Raw genomic sequence first — 22,536 nt, forward strand, 5'->3', positions numbered from 1 at the left:
AATGCAGATACTTGTTTTGTTCAACTTGGAATACAAAGTGTTTAGATAAATCAGGAGAATGTGATATACTAAAGTCTAATGCATTTCCTTAAGTAAGGAAAAGAAACTTTATTGGTCAAATTGTTAATTGCAAAAATTGTTGTTAAAATTTGCATACCAACAGTCTTTGAAAGCAAGGACATGAAAAGTTAACCCACTCCCCATATTGTACATGGGATCTTTCTGGCTACCTCAGATTTCTAGCCAGAGGGCTGGGGATGGTGGAAGGCTATTGGACTAGAGGTTGTATTGAGTGAACTCCTCAAAGTGGGTGTGCTTGTCCTGGCTTGTTGCTCGAAAGCTCTGTAATAAGGTTATTTTAGTAAAAGAGTGTGTGTGGCATATATTAAATAATAAGACTAATGTACTGTATAATGACAATGTGTAGGTGTTCATTGTTGGGAAAAAGGTGTATGAGTAAAAAGTGAAAGTTTCCTTTGCAGGTTAAAAGAAGCCAAGAAGGGAAGAAGCACAAAGAACAGAATGAATTAACTGAAAAAATAAAATAAAATAAAATAGCAAGCTCAGGCTATAGATAAGACACTGACTCCATTCAAGGACACTGCTCACAGTTAAGACTTGGTTAACAACCAGGAAAAGGAGGGCTTGAATTTGCCCATGCAGCTATGAGATCTGAAAAACACTGCCAGGCACTAATGAAATGTGTTAAGTTTTTTTTCTCACAGGTAAGGAAGCGCTACCCAAAGACCCTAGCAGCCCTGCCACTCCTTGGAACCAGGAGACGGGATTGATGTAAAGGTCCACCAACGAAAGACTGCCTTGGCTCCATGCTGGAAAGGCCCTTAAGTCCTGATGACTACCAACACCGCTGTGAAGTACCAAAGACTGACTGCTTGGACCCAAGATTCTCACTGCAAAAAGACCCCTCCACATTGGGAGAATTCTCCTACTGATGATTAGCCTATTTCACCTTCTAGCTCCACTGTGCCTTCTGGACAGTAGGGAAAAAGTACAAGGTGAAGTGCTAGTAGCCTCTCCCTTATCCACTGACAGATCTACTGTGCCTTTGAATTTTTCTAGAAAAAGCAAAACCATTACAGGGTGATGTGCTAGTAACCTCTCCCCTATACGATGCTGCACCAAGACTGTTTTGGGAAAGAAGAAGGAACACTCACTCCACTGAAATTGCTAAAGTCCAGGAATTCCTGACTAGAAAGGACATTAAGAACTGACCCCGGTGAAGAAACAAAGAATTGTACACTGGCAGAAAAAATTTGTGGGACCCATGCTTGGGAATGTGGTATTGATTGGATTTTGGGGTTTATTCTACAGGCTGTGCCCTGTGTTGTGGATAAATTCTTCAGCATGTATTGCTCTCTCTAATTGGATTTTAAATAACAAGTACCCGAAGAGTTTGTTCTGCCACTGGAAATTTTACCTGTATTGAAACCATTCCAGTGACTAATAATGTAACCCCCTCCTATGCTATTAATGTCAATGCCTTTTAAAAGTACCTGAAAATAGTTAAATAACAAATGTAATATAGTACTACACCAAGGAAAGATGGTATTAAATATCACTGAGGCTGGGAAGGCATTGCAGTGGGATCTAGTATGTTTGGACATTCAGAATTTCCTGAATGACCAGCTGATGGCCATTTGGAGTGATCTTGAGTACCAGACTTGGCCCACTGCCCTTACAGACACATCAGGAGTACCATCTGATCTGTGGTCATGGAGATATACTAAAGACTTTCTGGGTGGAAGTGTAAACATTTACAGTGCTCCTTCCAAGCATTTGGACTGGGGGGTGTGGGCTTCCACATACCGAATCCTGACGGGTCCATGGGGAGGATGCACATGGGACTGGATTATTCACCGAAACATCTGGGAAATTAGACCACTTGGTATACCTAACTGATTTATAGTCAGTGCCCCAATCCCTTAGTTGTCAGACAAACAGGATTCCACTTTTTTGTCCGTGCATTCATTCCTGGATTGTGGGTGGCTAAGCTCAAGAGAGCAGTTGTAAATATTTCTGCAGAGCTTGAAAAAAAACAGCTAATGCATTAATAGACGCTTTCCAAAAGTTGCAACGAAAGACTGATGAAGTAGCAGAAGTAACTTTGCAAAATAGACGTGTGTTAAATGCCATGAATGCTGAATTAGAGAGGGGCTTGTGCTCGCATTGGGGAAAAATGTTGCTTTGCTGTTAATCACTCTGGCTTAATTGACAAAGATTTACAAGCTATTAAGAATGTTGCTGTTGTTTTCCATGCTATATCTCTTGATCACACTTTTAGTTTTAAGGACCTCCACTCAGACCTTGGGTCATGGTTTACTAGCCTCCCCCGTACAATTGTTAAATGGATATGTGTCCCAAGAGTCCCATTATGGTCCTCTAGGGACAAAGGGGGGATTGTTAGGCCTGAATAAAGATATAGCAGACAAAACCAGGTATGCCAACCTGACCAAAGTCAGGCTAACAGAGGTTTGTGGGTAATCCCTGAGTGGAAAACACTGAGAAGCAGCAGCATGTCTCACAAGCGCTGGGAAAAAGTGAGATAAGAGAGAAGCTGCATTCCTGGCATAGTACCAGATGTGCTGTGTTCGGGCAGCTCCTTCGAAGAACTGATAAGAGTCCTAGTTTCCCAGCCTCCTTGTTTTCGCTCCCTGGTTTTGTTCTTTGTTTGTTTTTAACTCCCCTACATTTCTAACTTTAGGCATGCATGTATACTAAAGGTGTCTAGTTTCTAGTTGTTAGAAGAAGGGGGTGGGTTGCTCCAGTGAATAATTTATGACGCGACGGAACTGTCTACATAGGCTTATACTAAGATGTAAAGAGCAGGCTGGTTCTCTCTGGAGACGAGCTGCTCTCTATTGATGCGTGCACTTGTCAATAAAGAGCTTTTGATCGGACCTTGCTGGTGTTGCCTGTCTCTCTCGCGGTCAGACAATGAACTTTGCCGTCTGGGTTAGAGTCCCTGACATAAGTATAATCTAATATCTCATTGAAAGGTGACAGGGCCAGAAAGAGTTAATTAACTCACCTCACCGACTGACCTGACCCGTGGGTGAACCTTAAAAACTGGTTAACAAGATATGTAAATGAACAGAGCTTTGAAATGCAAGTCTGCAGTGTTAGAGGTAGAAGGGGAGGTGTTTGCTCAGGTCTTGTGATGTCAGCAAAGAAGTCTTGTCTATTGCTCTAGTTTTAATTCAAAGAGCAAAAAAAGAATATTAACATTTATGATGATACTTGAGTGAAATAGTATTATTGTCTGTGTCTCTTTGAAGGTTGTGGTAATCTGTATCTGAACTGTTTGATGGATGTACTAATTGCCAGGATGTTTGGAAGAAGAGTTAAGCCTATTGTTTTCTCAGGCTGAAAGGCTGCTGGAAATGTTTAAGAACCTGGGACACGATCCTTCTTCATCTCAGATCTGCTTTGGGTTTCAAGAGGGGGAAACCTTAAGCCACAAGGATTGAGATCCCCAGTCATTGACTGGAGCCACCCTGAATATGGACATTGGATTATAACCTATGGACTATTTCTAAAAGGACTTTTGGCAACTACAGGCTCATCTCTACTTTGTATCTGAACCTCAAAAATTGAATTCAAGTCTATATGTCTATTAATCTTTTAACCAACACTCACTCTCTCTCTTTTCTTTTCTAATAAATTTTAGCTTAGTTAATAAGAATTGGCTATAGCATGTATTTTAGGTAAAATCTAAGTTATAATTGAACCTGGTTATGTGGCTGATCCTTTGGGATCGGAAGAATCTTTTCTTTTATATGATGAAGTAAGATTTTCAGGAATCATCATCATATCTAACAGGTGTGTCTGGACGGAGGCCTGAGGCTGGGTACTTTAAGGGAACTGCGTGGTTTAAACTTCTAAGTAACCAGTGAGGTACTACAGAAGCTGTTTTGTGCTGGCTTGGTAAATCTAAGTATTGAAATAACCAGCAGCGTTTGGGATTTGTCTGCCCTGTTTTGTTTGCAATTCACTCTGATTGAGTGAGCTGAGCTGGCTCCCACGGGCAGCACCGTCACACCTACAGCCAGGCTGCAGAGGTCCGGGGGATCTTAGGGGCCTTGGGGTGCACAGATACCTATGTCCAGGCCATAGCGGTCCCTGAGGGGCTTAGAGAGTTTGGGGGGACACAGATACCAATCTCCATGCTCTAGGGTCCCATGGGGGCTTAGAGGGTTCGTGGGGGGCACATATTCCTACATCCAGGCTGTAGGGTTACCAGGGGGGCTTAGGGGGTTAGTGGGGGGCAAAGATACCTACGTCCAGGCTGGAGGCATCCTGGGAGTCTTAGGGGATTTGTGGGGGCCAAAGACACCTATGATGTCCAGGCTGTAGGGGTACCAGTGAGTTTTAGGGGTTCGAGTGGGCACAGATACGTATGTCCAGGCTGTATCGTTCCCAGGGGGGGTTAGAGGTTTCGTGAGGGGCACAGATATCTACGTCCAGATTGTAGATGTCCCGGGAGGGGGGGTTAGGGGGGTTGTGGGAGTGCAAATACCTATGTCCAGGCTGTAAAGGGTTCCTGGGGGCTTAGAGGGTTTCTGAGGGGCACATATACCTACGTGCACACTGGAGTGTCGCAAGGGGCTTATGGAGTCTATATGGGTAACAGATACCAATGTTCTGGCTGTATAGGTCCCTCGGGGGCTTAGGGGGTTTGTGGGGGGCACAGATACCTAAGTTCAGGCTGGAGGGATCTCTGAGTGTCTTAGGTGTTTGGTGGGAGGCACAGATACCTACGTCCAGGCTGCAGGGGTCTCGGAGGGGCTTAGGGTCTGTCACGGAGTGTGGGGGAGTCCGGTCCTGCACCCCTCTTCCTGGGACTCACAGTGACTCTCAGCCAGCCAGTAAAACAGAAGGTTTATTGGACAACAGGAGGGAAGGATGCAGCAGAGCTTGGAGGCACAAGCAGGACCCCACAATCAAGTCCTTCTAGGGGTTCAGGAAACTTAGTTCCCAGTTTTGGAATCCCTGAATTTCAACCACCCAGACCAAAACCAAAACTCAACTAACCCAACTCCCTCCAGCTGGCCATTTCCTGTGTCCAGCTTCCCGGGCAAAGGTGCTGACCCCTCCCCGCGCCTAGCTCAGGTTACAGGCTGAGCACGTGTCCGGTCCTAAAATCACCCCCTGCTCTCCCATCCCCCACACAGACAGTCCCTACTCCATCACAGTAATGCACAGAGCATTTCCCGCATGGAGCCACAGTGACACTGTGTGGCCACACTGGGTAATGGACAGAGCATTTCCTGCATGGAGCAACAGTGACACCATGTGGCCACGCACGGTAACGCACAGAACATTTCCCATATGGAGCAACTGTGACACCGTGTGGCCAGGCAGGGTAATGCACAGAGCATTTCCCACATGGAGCAACATTGACGCCTTGTGACCACACCAGCTAATGGACAGAGCATTTCCTGCATGGAGCAACAGTGACACCATGTGGCCATGCAGGGAAATGCCCAGAGCATTTCCTGGATGGAGCAACAGTGATTCCATGTGGCCACGCAGGGTAATGCACAGAGCATTTCTCTCATAGAGGAACAGTGACAACATGTGGCCATGCAGGGTAATGCACAGAGCATCACGCCTATGTAGAGGCTGTAGAGATCCCTGGGGGGCTTATGGGTCGTGGGGGGCACAGATAGCTACGTCCAGGCTGGAGACATTCTGGTGGGCATTAGGGGCTTCATGAGGGGCACAAATATCTACGTCAGGGCTGGAGAGGTCCCTGGATGGCTTAGGGGGTTGTGGTGAGCATAGATACATACGTCCACGCTGCAGGGGTACCAGAGGGACTTAGGGGGTGTCACGTAGTGTGGTGGAACCTGGTCCTGCACCCCTATTCCTGGGACACACAGTGACTCAGCCAGCCAGTAAAACAGAAGGTTTTTTTGGCCAACAGGAACGAAGGATACAGCAGGGCTTTTGGGCACAACCAGGACTCCTCAATCGAGTCCTTCTGGGGGTTCAGGAAGCTTAGTTCCCAGTTTGGGATTCCCTGAATTCCAACAACCCAGCTCCAAACCAAAACTGAACTAAGTCCCTCCAGCCAGCCCATTCCTTTATTCAGCTTCCTGGGCAAAGGTGCTGACCCCCTCCCAGCTGCCTAGCTTAAGTTACAGGCTTAGGTCCTGTCCCTCACCTAAAGTCACCCGCTGCTCTCCCATCCCCCACACAGACAGTCCCCACTCCATCACAGTAATGCCCAGAGCATTTCGCGCATGGAGCAACAGTAACACTGTGTGGCCACGCAGGGTAATGCCCAGAACATTTCCCCTGTGGAGCAACAGTGACACCATGTGGCCACACAGGGTAATGCACAGAGCATTTCCTGCATGGAGCAAGAGTGACACCGTGTGGCCACACAGGGTAATGCACAGAACATTTCCCGCATTAAGCAACATTGACATCTTGTGACCACACCAGGTAATGGACAGAGCATTTCCTGCATGGAGCAACAGTGACACCATGTGGCCAAGCAGGGAAATGCACAGAGCATTTCCTGGATGGAGCAACAGTGATTCCATGTGGCCACGCAGAGTAATGCACAGAGCATTTCTCTCATAGAGGAACAGTGACAACATGTGGCCATGCAGGGTAATGCACAGAGCATCACGCCTATGTAGAGGCTGTAGAGATCCCTGGGGGACTTAGGGGTCATGGGGGGCACAGATAGCTACGTCCAGGCTGGAGACATTCTGGTGGGCATTAGGGGCTTCATGAGGGGCACAAATGTCTACGTCAGGGCTGGAGAGGTCCCTGGATGGCTTAGGGGGTTGTGGTGAGCATAGATACATACGTCCATGCTGTAGTGGTCCCTGGGGGTTTAAGGAGTTGGTAAGGGTCACAGAAACCTATGTATGGTCTGGAGGGGTCCCTGGGGGACTTAAGGGTTTGTGGTTGCGCAGATACCTACGTACCGGTTGGAGGGGGCCCTGGGGAGCTTAGGGGGTTTGTGTGGCGTACACATAGCTATAACCAGGCTGGTGGGGGCCCTATGGGTCTTAGAAGGCTGGTGGGGGGCAGAGATACCTATGTAGGGACTGGAGAAGTCCTGGGGAGGGCTTTGGGGGTTCCTGGAAGTCACAAATATCTACGTCCAGGCTGGAGGAGTTCTGGGGGTATTAGGGAGTTGTGCGGGGGCACAGATACCTATATCGAGGCTGTAGGGGTCCTGGGGTTGCTTTGGGGAATTTTGGGGTACAGATACCTACTTCCATGCTGTAGGGGTCGCTGGGAGGATCAGTGGGTTCGTGAGGGTGCACAGATATCTACGTCCGGTCTATAGGGATCCTGGGGGGGGCTTAGGGGTTTGTAAGGGGCACAGATACATTCATCCAGGCAAGAGGGGTCCTAGGGACCTTAGTGGGTTCATGCTGGGCACAGATACCTGCGTCTAGGCTGGAGGGGTTTTGGGGGTCTTAGGAGGGTTGTGTGGGCACAGTTACCTATGTCGATGCTGGAGGGGTCCTGTCATGTCTTAGCGGATTCGTGGGGTCAGAGATACCTACATCTAGGCTGGAGGGGTTCCAGGGGGATTAGGTGTGTTTGAGGAGGGGAACAGATACCTACATCCTGATGGTAGGTGGCCCTGGATAGCTTAGGCGGTTTTTGTCGGTCACAGATACAAACATCCATGCTGTAGGGGTCCCGAGGGACTTTGTGGGGCTCTAGGGGTCACAGATACCTACCCACAGTCTGGAAGGTTCCTGTGGGTATTAAGGGGTGTGTGGGGCATACAGATGCCTACATCTGGGCTTGTGGGTTCCCTGGGGGGCATCGTGTGGCCACGCAGGGTAATACACAGAGCATTTCCATGCATGGAGCAACAGTGGCACCGTGTGGCCACGCAGGCTAATACACAGAACATTTCCTGCATGGAGCAACAGTGACACCCTGTGGTCACGCAGGCTAATACACAGAGCATTTCCTGCATGCAGCAACAGTGACACCATGTGGTCACGCAGGCTAATACTCAGAGCATTTTCTGCATGGAGCAACAGTGGCATCGTGTGGCCACGCAGGGTAATACACAGAGCATTTCCTGCATGGAGCAAGAGTGGCATCGTGTGGCCACGCAGGGTAATACACAGAGCATTTCCTGCATGGAGCAACAGTGACACCATATGGTCATGCAGGGTAATGCACAGTGCATTTCCTGCGTTGAGCAACAGTGACACCATGTGGCCACACAGGGTAATGCACAGAGCATCGCACCTACGTGGAGGCTGTAGAGATCCCTCGAGGGCTTACGGGGGTTCGTAGGGTCACAGATATCTACATCCAGTATGGGCGGGACCCTGGGAGAGTTAGGGGGGTTGTGAGGGGCATAGGTACTTGCGTCCAGGCTGTAGAGGTCCTGGTGGGGATTAAAGGCTTCCTGGAGGACAGCAATATCTACGTCCAGGCTGAAGGGGTCCCTGGACGCTTAGGGGGTTGTGGTGAGCACAGTGATCCCTGGGGGTATAGGGACTTGGTGAGGGGCACAGATACCTATGTATGTCCTGGAGGGGTCCCTGGGGGGGGCTTAGTGGTACTGTAGGAGACACAGATACCTACGTCCAGGCTATAGGCATTCTAGGGGGGCTTAGGGCTTTAGGGGGGCACAGATACCTACATCCAGGCTGGAGGGGTCCCGGGGGGCTTAGGTGGTTTGTGGGGAGGGGCACAGATATGTACATCCAGGCTGGAGAGGTTCCGGAGAGGATTAGGGGTTTTTGCGGATGGCAGAGATATCTATCTCCATACTCTAGGGGTCTCAGGGGGCTTAGGGCTGGATGTGTCCCGAGGAGCTTAGGGGGTTTGTGGGGTGCTCAGACACCTGTGTCCAGGCTGTAGGGAACCCTGGAGGCTTAGGGGGTTCGTGGGGGTCACAGGTAGTTACGTCCAGGCTGAAGGGGTAATGGGAGTTCTTAAGGGATCGGGGCTGACACAGATACCTACGTCCAAGGTCTAGGGGAGGCAGGAGAAGTGAAACGGCCATGGTGTGCTTTCAGGTAGGGATAATAATGATCCACTCTTACCTACCTCATGGTGGGTGGAGGATGGGGATCCATTGGAGAGTGTCACTAAGAGTAGTGCATAATATGAGGTGTCCCATCACGTTTACTCAGAGCAGATTATGACATAATAGATTAACTGAAACAGTCCTTTTTATTTGTATTTTTTTATTTTGGAATTGTTAAGAGCAGCAATGACTTAGCTCAGACTGAAGCATCTTATCTAATTTTCAAGATCTAAGTGTCTCCTCCTTGTGTGTGATGACACAATTTAACACACTGTGACAAACAGGAGATGCTTTTGTTTTGCAACAAAATCTTTTTGCAAAGAACTTCCATCTCACTTGTTATGATTCTGAGAAACAAACTGGTTTAGTCTGAATGGGATATTTGGACAGAAACGGTTGGAATGAAATTTTCCCACCATCGCAGTTCCTGAGCTCTATCCCTGCCTCTGTGGGGATTTGTTGTCTGTTAGAACAGGAGTCTGACTGGCGGCTTCTCTTTCTGGCTCTGCCACCGCCTTGCTGTGTAGGCCCTTGGGTAGGTCACTTCCCTTCTCTGTACCTCAGGCTCCTCCCATTTGTCCAATGGGAACAGGGACAGTTCTCGAATTCTGGGCAGTTGTGAGCCTGAGTGAGAAAAGGGGTGTTGAAGCCCTCTGTGAAGAAGAAAGGGGAGTTTCACGGTGTTTTTGCACCAAGGAATTCTAAACCAAAACTGAACTAACTCCCTCGAGTCCTTCTGGGGGTTCAGGAAGCTTAGTTCCCAGTTTGGGATTCTCTGAATTCCAACTACCCAGCTCCAAACCAAAACTGAACTAACTCCCTCCAGCCGACCCCTTCCTGTGTCCAGCTTCCCGGGCAAAGGTGCTCACTCTCTCAGCCCTGCCTAGCTCGAGTTACAGGCTTAGGTCCTGTCCCTCACCTAAAGTCACCCCCTGCTCTCCCATCCCCCACACAGACAGTCCCCACTCCATCACAGTAATGCCCAGAGCATTTCCCGCATGGAACAACAGTGACACCATGTGGCCACGCAGGGTAATGCCCAGAGCATTTCCTGCATGGAGCAACAGTGACACTGTGTGGCCACTCAGGGTAATGCACAGAGCATCACAACTACGTAGAGGCTGTAGAGATCCCTGGGGGCTTAGGGGTCATGGGAGGTACAGATAGCTACGTCCAGGCTGGAGGCATTCTGGGGGGTTTAAGGGGGTTCGTAGGGTCACAGATACCTACGTCCAGGATAGTCGGGACTCTGGGGGAGTTAGGGGGGTTGTGGGGGGCATAGGTACTTGCGTCCAGGCTGTAGAGGTCCTGGTGGGGATTAAGGGCTTCCTGGAGGACACCAATATCTACGTCCGGGCTGGAGAGGTCCCTGGACGGCTTAGAGGTTGTGGTGAGCACAGTGATCCCTGGGGGTTTAGGAACTTGGTGAGGGGCACAGATACCTATGTTTGTCCTGGAGGGTTCCCTGAGGGGGCTTAGTGGTATTGTAGGGGACACAGATACCTACGTCCAGGCTATAGGCATTCTGGGGGGGGCTTAGGGCTTTGGGGGGGCACAGATACCTACATCCAGGCTGGAGGGGTCCCGGGGGGCTTAGGGGGGTTGTGGGGGGCACAGCTATGTACGTCCAGGCTGGAGAGGTTCCAGGGAGTATAAGGAATTTTTGTGGACAGCAGAGATACCTATCTCCAGGATCTAGGGGTCCCTGGGGGGCTTAGGGTTTTTTTGGGAGGCACAGATAACTATGTCCAGGTTGGAGTGGTTCCTGGGGGGTTTAGGGGGTTCCTGGGGGGCACAGATACCTAGGTCCATGCTGTAGGGGTCCCCGGGTGGATTAGGGGTTTTCTGAGGGGTACAGATACATACGTCTAGGCTGTAGGGGTCCCTGGGAGGCTTAGGGGGTTTGTGGGGGGCAGCGATACCTAAGTCCAGGCAATAGGGCTTCCAGGGGGAATTAGTGTGTTGGGGGGGCACAGATACCTAGATCCAGGCTGGAGGGTTCCCGATGGGCGGGGGCTTAGGCAGTTTGTGTTCGGCAAAGATACCTACCTCCAGGCTGGAGGGGTGTCTCGGCACTTAGGGATTGTGGGGGGGCACAGATACCTCCGTCCAGGCTGGAGGGTCCCTGGGGAGCTTAGCGGGTTCGTAGGGGGCACAGATACCTAAATCCAGGCTGGAGGGATCCAGGGGGGGCTTATGGGGTTCAGGGGGCACAGATACTTATCTCTAGGCTGTAGTGGTCCCTGGTGGGCTTAGGGGGTTTTGGGGGGCCCCAGATACCTAAGTCCATGCTGTAGGGGTCCCTACAGGTGCTTATGGGTTCATGGGGTGCACAGATACTTATGTCCAGGCTGGAGGGGGCAGGGGGGGTTGGGGTTTCATGGGGGGCACAGATACGAACGTCCAGGCTGTAGGAGTCCCAGGGGGGCTGTGGGGGTACAGATACCTACATCTAGTCTGGATGGGTCCTGGGGGTTATAGGGGGTTTGTAGGGGGCACAGATACCTAGGTACAGGCTGTCGGTGTCCCGAGGAGATTAGGCGGTTCACTGGGGGCTCAGATACATCCAGGCTGGATGTGTCCCGAGGAGCTTAGGGGGTTCGTGCGGTGCTCAGACACCTGTGTCCAGGCTGTAGGGATCCCTGGGGGCTTAGGGGGTTCGTGGGGGTCACAGGTAGTTACGTCCAGGCTGAAGGGGTAATGGGAGTGCTTAAGGGATCGGGGCTGACACAGATACCTACGTCCAGGGTCTAGGGGTCCCGAGGGGATTGGGGGTTGAGGGGGAAACAGATACCTACGTCATAGCTGGAGGTGTCTTGGGTGGTTTAGGAGGTTCGTTGGAGTCACAGATACCTAAGTCCAGGCTGTAGGGGTTCCTGGGGCATTCAGGGATTTCTGGGGGTCACAGATACCTACGTGCAGACTAGAGGGGTCCCAGAGGTCTTAGGAGAATTATGGGGGTCACAGATACCTACGTGCAGACTGGAGGGGTCCTGGAGCGCTTAGGAGATTTATGGGGGGCACAGATACCAACATACTGGCTGTAAAGGTCCCTGGGGGGCTTTGTGGGTTCGGGGGCACTAGATACCAATGTCCTGGCTGTAGATGTTCCTGGGGTACATAGAGGGGCTGTGGTCGCACATAACCCTACATCCAGGCTGTCGGGGTCCCGGGGGCCCCTGGCCAAATTGGGTCCCTCTGGAAAAGTCTCCCTCACGGTGGCCCCAGGGCTGGAGGAGCTCCCACTCCCTGATATGGCGCAGAGGCTGCAGCAGGGGCACAGAGCTTCTCTGGTGTCAGGGCCACAGCGGGGCAGGGGTAAAGGAGTGAGACCAGAGAAGCTCTGTGCCCCTGCTGCAGCCCCCAGGTAATAGAAGGGAGTGGGAGCTCTTCCAGCCCTGAGGCCACCGTGGAGGAACATCTACAGCCAGGACATTGGTATCTGTCATACATTAGAAGCAAGAGGAAGACTAAGGACAGGGTAGGCCCACTGCTCAGTGAGGAGGGGGAAACAGTAACGGGAGACTTGGAAATGGCAGAGATGCTTAATGACTTCTTTGTTTCAGTCTTCACTGAGAAGTCTGAAGGAATGTCTAGTATAGTGAATGCTTACGGGAAGAGGGTAGGTTTAGAAGAGAAAATAAGGAAAGAGCAAGTAAAAAATCACTTAGAAAAGTTAGATGCCTGCAAGTCACCAGGGCCTGATGAAATGCATCCTAGAATACTCAAGGAGTTAATAGAGGAGGTATCTGAGCCTCTAGCTATTATCTTTGGGAAATCATGGGAGACGGGGGAGATTCCAGAAGACTGGAAGGGGGCAAATATAGTGCCCATCTATAAAAAGGGAAATAAAAACAACCCAGGAAACTACAGACCAGTTAGTTTAACTTCTGTGCCAGGGAAGATAATGGAGCAGGTAATCAAAGAAATCATCTCCAAACACTTGGAAGGTGGTAAGGTGATAGGGAATAGCCAGCATGGATTTGTAAAGAACAAATCGTGTCAAACTAATCTGATAGCGTTCTTTGATAGGATAACGAGCCTTGTGGATAAGGGAGAAGCGGTGGATGTGATATACCTAGACTTTAGTAAGGCATTTGATACGGTCTCGCATGATATTCTTATAGATAAACTAGGAAAGTACAATTTAGATGGGGCTACTATAAGGTGGGTGCATAACTGGCTGGATAACCGTACTCAGAGAGTAGTTGTTAATGGCTCCCAATCCTGCTGGAAAGGTATAACAAGTGGGGTTCCGCAGGGGTCTGTTTTGGGACCGGATCTGTTCAATATCTTCATCAACGATTTAGAGGTTGGCATAGAAAGTACGCTTATTAAGTTTGCGGATGATACCAAACTGGGAGGGATTGCAACTGCTTTGGAGGACAGGGTCAAAATTCAAAATGATCTGGACAAATTGGAGAAATGGTCTGAGGTAAACAGGATGAAGTTCAATAAAGATAAATGCAAAGTGCTCCACTTAGGAAGGAACAATCAGTTTCACACATACAGAATGGGAAGAGACTGTCTAGGAAGGAGTATGGCAGAAAGAGATCTAGGGGTCGTAGTGGACCACAAGCTTAATATGAGTCAACAGTGTGATACTGTTGCAAAAAAAGCAAACATGATTCTGGGATGCATTAACAGGTGTGTTGTAAACAAGACATGAGAAGTCATTCTTCCGCTTTACTCTGCGCTGGTTAGGCCTCAACTGGAGTATTGTGTCCAGTTCTGGGCACCACATTTCAAGAAAGATGTGGAGAAATTGGAGAGGGTCCAGAGAAGAGCAACAAGAATGATTAAAGGTCTTGAGAACATGACCTATGAAGGAAGGCTGAAGGAATTGGGTTTGTTTAGTTTGGAAAAGAGAAGACTGAGAGGGGACATGATAGCAGTTTTCAGGTATCTAAAAAGGTGTCATCAGGAGGAGGGAGAAAACTTGTTCACCTTAGCCTCCAATGATAGAACAAGAAGCAATGGGCTTAAACTGCAGCAAGGGAGATTTAGGTTGGACATTAGGAAAAAGTTCCTAACTGTCAGGGTAGTTAAACACTGGAATAGATTGCCTAGGGAAGTTGTGGAATCTCCATCTCTGGAGATATTTAAGAGTAGGTTAGATAAATGTCTATTAGGGATGGTCTAGACAGTATTTGGTCCTGCCATGAGGGCAGGGGACTGGACTCGATGACCTCTCGAGGTCCCTTCCAGTCCTAGAGTCTATGAGTCTATGAGTAATCTGTGCCCCCCATAAACCACCTAATCCCCACGGGAACCCCTACAGCCAGGATGTTGGTATCTGTCCCCCTATAAATCTCCTAAGCCCTCTGGAACCCTTCCAGTCTGAACGTAGGTATCTGTGACCCCCAGAAATCCCCGAATACCCCAGGAACCCCTACAGCCTGGACTTAGGGATCTGTGACTCCAACGAACCTCCTAAACCACCCAGGACCCCTTCAGCTAGGACGTAGGCATCTGTTCCCCCCTCAACCCCCAATCCCCTCGGGACCCCTAGACCCTGGACGTAGGTATCTGTGTCCACCCCGATTCCCTAAGCACCCCCATTACCCCTTTAGCCTGGACGTAGGTATCTGTACTCCCACAAACCCCCTAAACGTCCCAGCGACCCCTTCAGCCTGGAAGTCCCTATCTGTGACACCCACGAACCTCTAACCTCCCAGGGATCCCTACAGCCTGGACACAGGTGTCTGAGCACCCCACAAACCCCCTAAGCTCCTCGGGACACATCCAGCCTGGATGTATCTGAGCCCCCAGTGAACCGCCTAATCTCCTCGGGACACCGACAGCCTGTACCTAGGTATCTGTGCCCCCCACAAACCCCCCATAACCCCCAGGACCCATCCAGACTAGATGTAGGTATCTGCACCCCCACAGCCTCCCTGGGACTCCTACAGCCTGGAGGTTTGTATCTGTGCCCCTCATGAAACCCCAACCCCCCCTGTCCCCTCCAGACTGGACATAAGTATCTGTGCACCCCACGAACCCATAAGCACCTGTAGGGACGCCTACAGCATGGACTTAGGTATCTGGGCCCCCCCAAAACCCCCTAAGCCCACCAGGGACCCCTATAGCCTAGAGATAAGCATCTGTGCTCCCTGAACCCCATAAGCCCCCCCTGGACCCATCCAGTCTGGACTTAGGTATCTGTGCCCCACATGAACCCGCTAAGCCCCCCAGGTACCCTCCAGCCTGGATGGAAGTATCTGTGCCCCCACAACCCCTAAGTGCCGAGAAACCCCTCCAGCCTGGAGGTAGTTATCTGTGCCCACCAGAAACCGCTTTAGCCCCCCCAGGGACCACTCCAGCCTGGATGCAGATATCTGTGCCCAACACAAACGGCGTAAGCCCCCTCCCCGGGAACCCTCCAGCCTAAACCTAGGTATCTGTGCCCCCCCAACACACTAATTCCCCCTGGAAGACCTATTGCCTGGAAGTAGGTATCTCTGCCCCCCACAAACCCCTAAGCCTCCCAGGGACCCCTACAGCCTAGACGTAGGTATCTCTGCCACCCAGAAAACCCCTAATCCACCCAGGGAACCCTACAGCATGGACCTAGGTATCTGTGCCCCCCAGGAACTCCCTAAACCCCCCAGGAACCACTCCAACCTGGACATAGATATCTGTGCCTCCCAAAAAAACCTAAGCCTCCCGGGACCCCTAGAGTATGGAGATAGGTATCTCTGCCATCCGCAAAAACCCCTAATCCTCTCCGGAACCTCTCCAGCCTGGATGTACATATCTGTGCCCCTCCCCACAAACCACCTAAGCCCCCCGGGACCCCTCCAGCCTGGATGTAGGTATCTGTGCCCCCTCAAACCCCTAAGCCCCCCCAGAATGCCTATAGCCTGGACGTAGGTATCTGTGTCTCCTACAGTACCACTAAGCCCCCCCCCAGGGACCCCTCCAGGACATACATAGGTATCTGTGCCCCTCACCAAGTCCCTATACCCCCAGGGATCACGGTGCTCACCACAACCCCCTAAGCGTCCAGGGACCCCTTCAGCCTGGACGTAGATATTGCTGTCCTCCAGGAAGCCTTTAATCCCCACCAGGACCTCTACAGCCTGGACGCAAGTACCTATGCCCCTCACAACCCCACTAACTCTCCCAGGGTCCCTCCCATACTGGATGTAGATATCTGTGACCCTACGAACCCCCGTAAGCCCTCGAGGGATCTCTACAGCCTCCACGTAGGTGCGATGCTCTGTGCATTACCCTGCGTGACCACACGGTGTCACTGTTGTTCCATGCTGGAAATGCTCTGTGCATTACCCTGTGTGGCCACACGGTGTCACTGTTGCTCCATGCGCGAAAATGCTCTCTGCATTACCCTGCGTGACCACATGGTGTCACTGTTGCTCCATGCAGGAAATGCTCTGTGCATTACCCTGCGTGACCACATGGTGTCACTGTTGCTCCATGCAGGAAATGCTCTGTGGATTACCCTGCGTGGCCACACAATGCCACTGTTGCTCCATGCAGGAAATGTTCTGTGTATTAGCCTGCGTGGCCACACGGTGCCACTGTTGCTCCATGCGTGGAAATGCTCTGTGCATTACCCTGTGTGGCCACACGGTGTCACTGTTGCTCCATACAGGAAATGCTCTGTGCATTACCCTGTATGGCCACATGGTGTCACTGTTGCTCCACGGGGGAAATGCTCTGGGCATTACTGTGATGGAGTGGGGACTGTCTGTGTGGGGGATGGGAGAGCAGCAGGTGATTTTAGGTGAGGGACAGGACCTAAGCCTGTAACTTAAGCTAGGCAGCTGGGAGGGGGTCAGCACCTTTGCCCAGGAAGCTGAATAAAGGAAGGGGCTGGTTGGAGGGAGTTAGTTCAGTTTTGGTTTGGACCTGGGTTGTTGGAATTCAGGGAATCCCAAACTGGGAACTAAGCTTCCTGAACCCCCAGAAGGACTCGATTGAGGGGTCCTGGTTGTGCCCAAAAGCCCTGCTGTATCCTTCGTTCCTGTTGGCCAAAAAAACCTTCTGTTTTACTGGCTGGCTGAGTCACTGTGTGTCCCAGGAAGAGGGGTGCAGGGCCAGATTCCACCACACTACGTGACACCCCCTAAGTCCCTCTGGGACCCCTGCAGCCTGGACGTAGGTATCTGTGCCCCCCACCAAACTCCTGAGCCCCCCCGACCCCCTACAGCCTAGACCTAGATATCTGTGCCCCCCACGAACTCCCTAAGCCCCCCAGGGACCCCTTGAGCCTGGACATAGGTGGAACCCTTCTGCCAGGCCGAACTGATAGCAGCAAGGACTGGGTTCAATACATAGGGGTCCCTTGCCTACAATGTAATGCAAACCAGCTCGAGCCCCCACCCAGTGACATGGGATAATTTTACATACGCACTCCTAGGTGCCTCAAAGAGGCAATACTTCCCCTCTCGCAAGCACAGAGTCTGGGTGTAGCAGAAAATGTTTAATAACGTGAGATAAACAACATAGCATTAAATTGGGAAAACACCTCAACTAGGCCGTGTCCTTTTCCCTGGGCTCATGAGTCCAGCAATCCCCAAATCACCCCAAGGCTCCAAAGTCCAATATCTCCAACGTTTGAAGAGTCCAGCAACCCCAAAATCACCTACAGTTGCGCAACCCCAGAGTTCAAGAGTCTATCTGCAGGGTTTTTCCCCCTGCCAGCCTGAGTAGAAAGGGGCACATTATGTGGTCCACTGCTGACTGCTCTGCCTCTCCATGGGATTCTGCTTTTGCCTTCCCCACAAACTGCTCAGCTCGGTCCACCAGCTGCTCTGCCAGCCGACCTGTGTTCTGCTCCAGCTATCCCCCAAAACTGCTAGACTCACCTCACTCCGTGGGACACTCCCACAAACTGCTCCTGTCTGTCAACTACTGTGTTCTGCAATACAGTTTCAGAGTTCCCCACAAGCTAAAACATCTTTTCACTGATTTCAGCTCAAGAACCTAGAAACTCAACTTTTAAGAGAATAAAAAATCAACACTGCTATTCAACTGTTAAAAGAAAAAAAGGGCAATTGGTGACTCTAGCTCCCCCAAGGAGCCCACTCCCTTGTCTAGTGAGTGCCACTCAACTGATGATGAGAATCCCTGTCTCAAAGTTGTTTCACAGTTCCTCATCCACACAATCAGGGTGACAACACTCCACATCTCACACCCCAACAACAAATAAACTGGGGATACCATAGCTGCCAAAGTAACCATCCCAGGCTGCCGTGGCCGTGTCACGCACGGTGAGTGTGTCTATGCAAACATGATCAGACCCTGAAATCCTTTTCCACACTTGCCATAATTCACCACCAGATGGGAGGGTAGAGTTCATCCTGCTTCTGCTTACATAGGTATCTGTGCCCCCCACAACCCCCTAATCCCACCAGAACCCATCTAGCCTGGATAATGGTGTCTGTGCTCTCCACAAACCTCTAAGCTCCCCAGGGAACCCACAAGCCCAGATGTAGGCATCTGTATGCCCCACACACCCCTTAATACCCACAGGAACCTTCCAGACTGTAGGTAGGTATCTGTGACCCCTAGAGCCCCACAAAGTCCCTCGGGACCCCTACAGCATGGATGTTTGTATCTGTGACCGACAAAAACCGCCTAAGCTACCCAGGGCCACCTACCATCAGGATGTAGGTATCTGTTCCCCCCCCAAACACACCTAATCCCCCCGGAACCCCTCCAGCCTAGATGTAGGTATCTCTGACCCCACGAATCCGGTAAGACATGACAGGACCCCTCCAGCATCGACATAGGTATCTGTGCCCACACAACCCTCCTAAGACCCCCAAAACCCCTCCAGCCTAGACGCAGGTATCTGTGCCCAGCATGAACCCCCTAAGGTCCCTAGGACCCCTCTTGCCTGGATGAATGTATCTGTGCCCCTTACAAACCCCTAAACCCCCCCCAGGATCCCTATAGACCGGACGTAGATATCTGTGCACCCTCACGAACCCACTGATCCTCCCAGCGACCCCTACAGCATGGAAGTAGGTATCTGTACCCCAAAATTCCCCAAAGCAACCCCAGGACCCCTACAGCCTCGATATAGGTATCTGTGCCCCCGCACAACTCCCTAATACCCCCAGAACTCCTCCAGCCTGGACGTAGATATTTGTGACTTCCAGGAACCCCCAAAGCCCTCCCCAGGACTTCTCCAGTCCCTACATAGGTATCTCTGCCCCCCACCAGCCTTCTAAGACCCATAGGGCCCCCACCAGCCTGGTTATAGCTATGTGTACGCCACACAAACCCCCTAAGCTCCCCAGGGCCCCCTCCAACCGGTACGTAGGTATCTGCGCAACCACAAACCCTTAAGTCCCCCAGGGACCCCTCCAGACCATACGTAGGTTTCTGTGACCCTTACCAACTCCTTAAACCCCCAGGGACCACTACAGCATGGACGTATGTATCTATGCTCACCACAACCCCCTAAGCCATCCAGGGACCTCTCCAGCCCTGACGTAGATATTTGTGCCCCTCATGAAGCCCCTAATGCCCACCAGAATGTCTCCAGCCTGGACGTAGCTATCTGTGCCCCCCACGACCCTTAAGCCCCCCAGGGATCGCTACAGCCTCTACATAGGCATGATGCTCTGTGCATTACCCTGCATGGCCACATGTTGTCACTGTTCCTCTATGAGAGAAATTCTCTGTGCATTACCCTGCGTGGCCACATGGAATCACTGTTGCTCCATCCAGGAAATGCTCTGGGCCTTTCCCTGCATGGCCACATGGTGTCACTGTTGCTCCATGCAGGAAATGCTCTGTCCATTAGCTGGTGTGGTCACAAGGCGTCAATGTTGCTCCATGTGGGAAATGCTCTGTGCATTACCCTGCCTGGCCACACGGTGTCACAGTTGCTCCATATGGGAACTGTTCTGTGCGTTACCGTGCGTGGCCACATGGTGTCACTGTTGCTCCATGCGGGAAATGCTCTGTGCATTACTGTGATGGAGTAGGGACTGTATGTGTGGGGGATGGGAGAGCAGGGGGTGACTTTAGGACCGGACACGTGCTCAGCTTGTAACCTGAGCTAGGCGGGGGGAGGGGTCAGCACCTTTCCCCGGGAAGCTGGACACAGCAAATGGCCGGCTGGAGGGAGTTGGGTTAGTTCAGTTTCGGTTTTGGTCTGGGTGGTTTGAATTCAGGGATTCCCAAACTGGGAACTAAGTTTCCTGAACCCCTAGAAGGACTTGATTGTGGGGTCCTGCTTGTGCCTCCAAGCTCTGCTGTATCCTTCGCTCCTGTTGTCCAATAAACCTTCTGTTTTACTGACTGGCTGAGAGTCACTGTGAGTCCCAGGAAGAGGGGTGCAGGACCGGACTGTCCCACACTCCGTGACAGACCCTAAGCCCCTCCGAGACCCCTGCAGCCTGGACGTAGGTATCTGTGCCTCCCACCAAACACCTAAGACACTCAGAGATCCCTCCAGCCTGAACTTAGGTATCTGTGCCCCCCACAAACCCCCTAAGCCCCCGAGGGACCTATACAGCCAGAACATTGGTATCTGTTCCCCATATAGACTCCATAAGCCCCTTGCAACACTCCAGTGTGCACGTAGGTATATGTGCCCCTCAGAAACCCTCTAAGCCCCCAGGAACCCCTACAGCCTGGACATAGGTATTTGCACTCCCACAACCCCCCTAACCCCCCCCTCCCGGGACATCTACAATCTGGACGTAGATATCTGTGCCCCTCACGAAACCTCTAACTCCCCCTGGGAACGATACAGCCTGGACATACGTATCTGTGCCCACTCGAACCCCTAAAACCCACTGGTACCCCTACAGCCTGGACATCATAGGTGTCTTTGGCCCCCACAAATCCCCTAAGACTCCCAGGATGCCTCCAGCCTGGACGTAGGTATCTTTGCCCCCCACTAACCCCCTAAGCCCCCCTGGTAACCCTACAGCCTGGATGTAGGAATATGTGCCCCCCACGAACCCTCTAAGCCCCCATCGGACCATAGAGCATGGAGATTGGTATCTGTGTCCCCCCCAAACTCTCTAAGCCCCCCAGGGACCGCTATGGCCTGGACATAGGTATCTGTGCACCCCAAGGCCCCTAAGATCCCCCGGACCTCTGCAGCCTGGCTGTAGGTGTGACGGTGCTGCCCGTGGGAGCCAGCTCAGCTCACTCAATCAGAGTGAATTGCAAACAAAACAGGGCAGACAAATCCCAAACGCTGCTGGTTATTTCAATACTTAGATTTACCAAGCCAGCACAAAACAGCTTCTGTAGTACCTCACTGGTTACTTAGAAGTTTAAACCACGCAGTTCCCTTAAAGTACCCAGCCTCAGGCCTCCGTCCAGACACACCTGTTAGATATGATGATGATTCCTGAAAATCTTACTTCATCATATAAAAGAAAAGATTCTTCCGATCCCAAAGGATCAGCCACATAACCAGGTTCAATTATAACTTAGATTTTACCTAAAATACATGCTATAGCCAATTCTTATTAACTAAGCTAAAATTTATTAGAAAAGAAAAGAGAGAGAGTGAGTGTTGGTTAAAAGATTAATAGACATATAGACTTGAATTCAATTTTTGAGGTTCAGATACAAAGTAGACATGAGCTTGTAGTTGCCAAAAGTCCTTTTAGAAATAGTCCATAGGTTATAATTCACTGTCCATATTCAGGGTGGCTCCAGTCAATGACTGGGGATCTCAATCCTTGTGGCTTAAGGTTTCCCCCTCTTGAAACCCAAAGCAGATCTGAGATGAAGAAGGATCGTGTCCCAGGTTCTTAAACATTTCCAGCAGCCTTTCAGCCTGAGAAAACAATAGGCTTAACTCTTCTTCCAAACATCCTGGCAATTAGTACATCCATCAAACAGTTCAGATACAGATTACCACAACCTTCAAAGAGACACAGACAATAATACTATTTCACTCAAGTATCATCATAAATGTTAATATTCTTTTTTTGCTCTTTGAATTAAAACTAGAGCAATAGACAAGACTTCTTTGCTGACATCACAAGACCTGAGCAAACACCTCCCCTTCTACCTCTAACACTGCAGACTTGCATTTCAAAGCTCTGTTCATTTACATATCTTGTTAACCAGTTTTTAAGGTTCACCCACGGGTCAGGTCAGTCGGTGAGGTGAGTTAATTAACTCTTTCTGGCCCTGTCACCTTTCAATGAGATATTAGATTATACTTATGTCAGGGACTCTAACCCAGACGGCAAAGTTCATTGTCTGACCGCGAGAGAGACAGGCAACACCAGCAAGGTCCGATCAAAAGCTCTTTATTGACAAGTGCACGCATCAATAGAGAGCAGCTCGTCTCCAGAGAGAACCAGCCTGCTCTTTACATCTTAGTATAAGCCTATGTAGACAGTTCCGTCGCGTCATAAATTATTCACTGGAGCAACCCACCCCCTTCTTCTAACAACTAGAAACTAGACACCTTTAGTATACATGCATGCCTAAAGTTAGAAATGTAGGGGAGTTAAAAACAAACAAAGAAC

At 50.7% G+C, this 22,536-nt stretch overlaps 1 protein-coding gene and 1 long non-coding RNA gene across 3 annotated transcripts in view; one reads left to right on the forward strand and one right to left on the reverse strand.

Annotated features, from left to right (window-relative positions):
* LOC127042428 (zinc finger protein 75A-like) overlaps positions 1-22,536 on the reverse strand; it is a 195,743-nt gene that overhangs the window by 93,449 nt on the left and 79,758 nt on the right. The window lies entirely within an intron of this gene.
* LOC127042432 (uncharacterized) overlaps positions 1-22,536 on the forward strand; it is an 89,609-nt gene that overhangs the window by 1,092 nt on the left and 65,981 nt on the right. The gene's annotated exons all lie outside the window — the stretch shown is intronic.

The sequence above is a fragment of the Gopherus flavomarginatus genome, unplaced genomic scaffold, assembly GCF_025201925.1.
Source record: "Gopherus flavomarginatus isolate rGopFla2 unplaced genomic scaffold, rGopFla2.mat.asm mat_scaffold_43_arrow_ctg1, whole genome shotgun sequence".
Lineage (NCBI taxonomy): Eukaryota > Metazoa > Chordata > Testudines > Testudinidae > Gopherus > Gopherus flavomarginatus.